This window comes from Molothrus aeneus, chromosome 8, assembly GCF_037042795.1.
Source record: "Molothrus aeneus isolate 106 chromosome 8, BPBGC_Maene_1.0, whole genome shotgun sequence".
Classification (NCBI taxonomy): Eukaryota; Metazoa; Chordata; class Aves; order Passeriformes; family Icteridae; genus Molothrus; species Molothrus aeneus.
The window spans coordinates 34,387,119-34,394,210 of NC_089653.1; positions in this window are offsets into that span (position 1 = coordinate 34,387,119).

A 7,092-nucleotide genomic window follows, 5' to 3' on the forward strand; every position below is an offset into this window, starting at 1 on the left:
GGTTCTCACAGGACATCTGATGAAGTCTCTACCCTTAATTTTAATTGCGTAGGCTGCATTCTTAATTAAAAACTGTACAAATGGATTTTATGCCATGCCAAAAGAAATCTGAGTTCATTAGTTATAAAACCCTTTAAAAATTGATGTAAATATGTGAATTCTTTAAAAGTTTGAACTCAGCGTCCTCATTTATGTTGAGTAGCCTTTTATCTAGAGAATAATGAAGTCAATACAAATTAAGATAGTCTGAGTTTTACTTTTCCCTTTTCCTTCTCTTTTTTCCCCTCTCTTTTTTTGGAGAATGAGGGTGATGGGAGTCAAAGAGTGTGAAGGTTATGTCTTTATGTCACAATGTTTTTCCTTGAAGAATCAAATTCATTTAAATTTAAACTGTGAAGAAAATTAGAGTGGGAAATGCACTGACCCTTTTGTACTGGGTTGTATAAATAAAAGTTCATATATCTTTTATTAATTCTTCATATTAAAGCACAATCACATCATCTCAAGCCAATAAACCCAATGGAAATCTGTCAAACTGGAACTTTGGAGGAGAAGTGTGGACATCGCTTAAAGAAAAATGTGTGCCTTATTGATTTTTATTTTAAAATCGGAGAGTTGTTAATTAAAATGCTTTTCCATAACTTGTCAAGCCTTCAAATAACAAATGGTAAACTCTGAGAGGTTTGTTTAACCTGACAAATTGCTGACCTTTCATTCTGCTGGCTGCTCTTCTGGCTGCATGGGACCTTTCCCTTCCCTCTCTGGCAGCTGGGAGGTACCATGGTGCCTTTTCTGGTGGGTGCCACCAACCCCACCCTGCCTGTGGTTCCTCAAAAAACCACTCGTGGTCTTAAAAACCATGGAAATTAAGGGCTCAACTTTTCCTGTGCTGGGAATTAATCTGTAGGATTTCACTCCATTTTCCAGCCTAGGAATTTGCTGGTGGAAAGAGACATCCAGGAGGTGCCTTGAGAGCACAGGTTGCTTGCGCAAAGAAAAGGTGGAAATGAAATTGAAATGATGGTAATTCCACTTAGGATTCAAACTCAAAATATTTACTCTTGTATGAAAAAAATGCAAATTAAACAATAAATAAAGGACCTGTACAAAAAATCCCTGTATTTCTTTCCATCCCCTTCTGTGGTCTGTGCTGTTGAGCATCTCTCTCCTGGCCAAGTGTGGCAGCAGGGATGTTGAAATACCACTTGAAGAACTGTGGAAGTGCATGTGATGATTCCAACACAAGTTGGAGCACAAAGCACCAGAAGTCTCACAGGACAGATGCTCTCATGAGTTTCCAGTTTGGCACAGGAAAGAATTCAGATAGACTTGGGACAAACCTCAGATTTCCTCTTTGTTTTGTTTTTTTAAGAAGCAGAGTTCAGGCAACAAAACCACTCTACTTTTTAAGATATTTCCATGACTGCATCCTGAAGATCATGAAAAAATATTCCAATGTAATTGAATATTTTGTAGCAGAAACACACCAGGTTGGACAGAATATTGGCTATCCATCAGCTTTAACCATCCCATAATATCCCACTTCTTAGAAAATTAAACCAGGTCACTCAGAAAGTAGAGATGGACACCCACTAGATCAGGTTGCATGATTTCCCCATCCCTGGAAGTGTTCAAGGCCAGGTTGGGTGGGGTTTGGAGCATCCTGGTCTCATGGAAAGTGTCCCTGACAATGGAATTGCATGATCTTTATGGTCTCTTCCAACCCAAACCATCCCACGATTCCATGAGGCAGACATGTAAACTGTTTTGGGGTGATTTAAACTAAAATTTAATGGCACGCTGCCACTGCCCAGCTCCTGTCCCACAGCACCAGAAATGTCCCACGCCCTCTGGTAAGCAGCTCACCATGTCCAACCTTGGCCACTGCTGGATGTCTTATATTCCACATCTTTTAGCTTTATGCTTTGGTGATTATACAGAACAATCAAAAAAAAAATCTTTAAGTTGGTGTTTGATTAACTTGTGTTCAGTTTAACCAGAGAAATGGGAGACACAAACCATATCCCTGTCTAAGTGCAGGAAGATGCTGCACCCAGAGCACACTTCAGCCTGCATTTAGCTCATCTAACTTGAATTAAATAAGTACCAGAAAAGCAGAGACATTGCATGGTCCCAGAAGAAGAAAATCCACTTTCCTGACACTTCACTGCTTTCAAAGAATGGCAAGAGGATTCATCTGCAAAATGCAGATGGATTCATAAAATCAATTCATGCACCTATTTCACAGCAGCCAGCCCTGCTCCTCCTACAGCAACTGCTCTGTGAATGAAGCCACAAAATGTTTGCTAAGCAGATCTTTGGCCCCTTGTTTTTAGTAACCTTCCAGATTTTATGCCAACTCCATGGTCTACCCAGAAGTAAAGGAAAACATTTGGTCTACAGAAAAATTCTCAGAAATGGACACAAACAGTCCTGTATAATTGATAGTTTTATGAGACTGAACTCTGTAAATTTTTTTAATCTTATCCCTCTAGATCCAGTTTATGTGCACATTTGAACAATGACTTCATATCCTTTCCAAACAGAGATTCTGGGATTCAGTCTCGTCATTTGGCCAACACAAATCCCCAAGTGCCAAGAATTTCTAGTTTTGTTTTGCTTTATGTTTGTCTTTCTCTTGTTCTTTTACAGGATTCCTCGTCCAACCAGTCAGTCAGTGGAATGATTCCAGTTTGCATCAGAAGAAGATGTGTAAATCCCTAAATCACTTTGGAGAAGTCAGGATTTTTGTTGTCTCTGACTTTCATGGTGCAGATTCCAACTGTAAGATTTAAAACTTTATGTGCACTAAAGAAATGAGTTTGCAGAGAATTTCAAAGGCTGAACTGTTTGCTTTGTGATCTTCACCAACAGACCAGGAGGAAGGCTGCTGGAATATTCAGACACCTTTCCATTAGTTATCTCTAAATTCATGCCCTGCTCTGTCAGAATCCCATGATTTCCACAGCCATGCAGGGAGTATATGATATTTATCACACTTCCTAGCCAAGTATTTTTCACAAGATGATTCTTTTTTGATTTGTTGTTAACTGCAGCCACAAAAACACATGTTATTTTTTTTTAAGAGGCTACTTTTCCAGCTGAACCTGATCCCTGAAGCTGAGTGCTGACTCCAAAGAGATGATGTTGTACTGTGTGAAATAGACTCCACTAAAGCCAAAATCTCCCTTAGTTTAACTTCTTTCTCTGTGTGTGGACATACAATTGCAATGCCTCATTATGGATCTTATGGATGAACTTTCTGAAATTTGTAGAGGATTTTGGCCACAAAATGAAAAGCAACCCTCTCCCTTCCATCATGTTGCTGGGTCAGGAAGCTAAATTGTTTGAGATGATGCATTTTGCAGACAGGTGGGAGCCCTGGCCTCCATGTTGGGTTAAAGATCCTTTGAAACTCATGTGATAATTGGTATTTTGGTGCTGATTTTGTGATGAAGATGTGTATTTTTCTCTGCCTGGGGAGAGCAAAAGGAAGGGAAAGGTGATGAAGATACGCAAGGTCCAAGGGCAATATTGTCATATTAGCATGGCATTAAAGCTGAGATAATTAGGAAGAGGGTATGAGTGATACACACATCTGGGAGGTAAAAATATCTTGGATAACATTCAGTTTGGCTCATAGGAACATTCTGGTCATTCATCCAGATTCCTTCAAGCTCAAAATCTTCATTTTTCCTTCCCCAAACCATTCCCAAAACGGACCAGCAGCACTTCCATTTTTCTCTTTACACTGCTGGGTGGTGTTTTGGTTTGTTCCTACACATTTACTGTTCTCACATTAATATTTTTTTTTTCCTTACATCCATAGCTGAAAGAAAGGCAGAGGACCCAAAGCAGGTGGTGTGATGGTACCAACGTGTGAGCAAGTGGGCCAAAGGTTTGCTTTGGATTCATGTTTGAACTCATGTTGCCTGGAGAGGGACTGGAGAAAGCAGGGAGGATGTTCAGGGTGGGAAGGACCACGCACTCCCATCATCACCAGGATTTTGGATAGGGGTCACATCCCTGCAGCCTGTTCCATGCTGACCACAGCAGATCCCTTTGGTGGCAACAGCTTCTGATGAACATGACTAATCCCAGCAAGATCTGAACCAATAACCCCGAGGTGAACAACTTTGCAGCCTCTGAACATTTTCTCAGACTGCCTGGGTTGATATTTTAGTTCCCAGACCCCCACCCCCCTCCTGGTTATAAATAGTTCTCTGCTTTTTAAGATTTTGCTTATTTTGCACAATGTATCTTGTCTGGAACACAATTTATATTTTATCACAACAAACAGCTACCTCATTAACCTAACATGTATTTTTCCTGAGGTAATTAACGTACATGCCAAATTTGACAAGAGATACGTGGTGCAGTTACAGGACATATCTTAATGTAATTAACTGTATTGGTTTCCAGAAATCACAAATATAGAATTTCAGTACTTATCCATCTGTGAATTGTACAGCTTTCACAAAACCATGTTTGTTATTTTCTCCCACTATTACTTGAAGCAAAAATTACAATAGAAGCAAAATTATTTTTTAATGTAGGTTGAAATTTGAGTTTGGGCTGTGAGTGCTTACAAGTATTAATTGACCAATGAACCCACAAGTTGCTTGGCGTAAAAACAACCATAAGAAACCCCTAATTACCAAACAAACAACGTCCCAGTTCTTTTATTTAGCTTCTTTCTTTCATGGTTCAAATTGGCACAAGAGCCAGGCAGCTCGAGAGAGTCAGGAGAGCGTGGCCACGAGAGGATTTTAATTTATTGACGGCTCTTGCCCTACTGTACAGTCAGCGCTGCTATTTGAGCGTAATGGATGGAACAGATGTTTGACACTGCAGCACCTCTTCATAACTTCACTCTTCAAAAACAGTTTTACAAGTGCTCGCTCGCGTTGGTTCCCATTCAGCACAGGAAACTGAGGTCATGCTGAAACATGAGGCCCGGGCAGGAGCTTGAACTCATGTGCACTGCAGCTGGGCCCGCGCCCTCCGAGCGCCGCCGCGATCGCGGAGCCACCGTCACTCCCAGCGCGGGGACAAAGGAACCAAACTGTTGACACCCTCACTGTAACATCCGAACAGGGGAAAATGTGAACCCGTGGCTAAACATCAAGGTTTCCCCACGGTTAATTTTGTTTGTGGTTGATGCGGCCGTTTTTTAATAATTTCTTCGGGTTTTGGTATCATCACTGAAAAGTTTTCTGGACTGTATTTTTCTTAGTATTGCTTGGAAGCAATAATTCAAAAAGCCACTGGTGTTTCTGATATTCTGAGCTTTATTTTTTTCTAGATGATTATTTTAACACATGCTCATCTCTGGATCTGTCAAAAAAATCTTTCCAGGCGTGCAATGTAGGTAATTCTGTGGCTTGTTTTAATAAAGATAACATAAGGGTTGTGCAGTTGGAGGTACTGATTACCTTCTGTTACTTTCCCTGGGAAAACAATTAAGGTATTTAGGTAGGGAGATTTGGTACCCAATTCGGGAAACCATAGCAGGGCACCAGCCTGATGTGGTTGGAAATCCCATATCAGAAGTTTTCCTCCTACTGCAACTTCAGTTCCTTCCCAGCACAAGCGCCCTGACAGCCTCGGGGATTTCTCCTGCACTTTCATGAAAACTAATACCTGCCCGCAGCAAGCTGCTGCTCATCTCCCAGCACCAGCACGTGGGCCTTGAACTTTCTGCATCTTTGCTCTCTGGCTTCCATGTACCTTCATATATAATTGTACTTCTGAACTTGCTCTTAATTAAAGTCAGCCCTTTAGTGACTTTGCGGCCCGCTCTGGAAAAATATCTGGCTGTATAGCGGTGGCTACACAGCGCAAGATTATGGTTCAAAGTGCTGAAATTGTGTCAGCAGGGCTAAAAATGAAGGTTTCCGCAGTTAACTGAAAATTGAAACACCGAAACACAGTTTGGTCACAGATGTTCCTGCGAGGCTGGACTGGACAATCACTTTTCTGCCCACTCCTCAAAGCATTCTAATGGAAGGAGTTGGGCTTGTCCTGGTAAATTCATAAATTTGTTATGCTGCTTTTCCAAAGCATCTGTAGGAAGTTCCCCCAAAAAAAGAATCTTCATTTTCCTGCTCCAGCTGCTCTCATGGGCTATACAAAATAAAAGTCTACTACTTCCTTCAGGAGGATGTAAAATCTTCTGTCTGTTATAGCAGAAAGTGGCCTATCACATGGAATTCCCTAAAACTCCTGGAAATGCATATTTTTGTCTTTGCCTGCCTATTTCCATGGTGATAGCATGCACTATTAAGATCAAAATACCTTTTAGAACAAGATAACATGAGTATCTGTGGAATAACACCTGCCTTCCTGCAGAGCAGCAGGAGCCTGGGGTTGGCAATTCCCGCTGTGTTTGTTCCCTCTGTACCCAGAGCCATCAGCACAGAGAGCAGGAGCCAAGGAAGCCACGCCAGCCCTGGCTCCACTCAGAATCATGGAATCACAGAATCATAGAATGGCCTGGCTTGAAAGGGACCTGAAGGGTTATCCAGTTTCAAATCCCTGCCATGGGACACCTTCCACTATCCCAGGTTGCTTCCAGCCCCATCCAGTCTGGCCATGGACATTTCAAAGGGATCCAGGGTCAGCCACAGCTTCTCTGGGCACCACACCCTCAGGGAAGAATTTCTTCCCAGTATCCCATCTAACCCTGCCCCCCTGTCCTGTCACTCCAGGTCCTTGTAAAACATCTGTCTCCATCTTCCTTGTAACCCCCTTCAGGTACTGGAAGGCCACAATTCAGTCACCCTGAAACTTCTGCAGGCTGAACCATCCCAATTCTCCCAGCCTATCCTCATAAGAGACGTCAGAAAAGACCTCCAAGGTCATCAAGCCAAGCAAATGCCACCATGCCCACTAAACCAAATTGTGAAGTTTTGGTTCCCAGTAGCACCAGCACTGACCCTGGCCCTGAAGGAGGCACAGCCACCCATGGGCCACGGGCAGAGGTTGTTCTCAGGGCTGTTTGCATTCCTCTTCACACAAAAAAACACAGGAAAAACCCACAGAAGGCTCCCTCTGCCAGCTTGACCTGATCTCAGAGATGTCCCTGCTCAG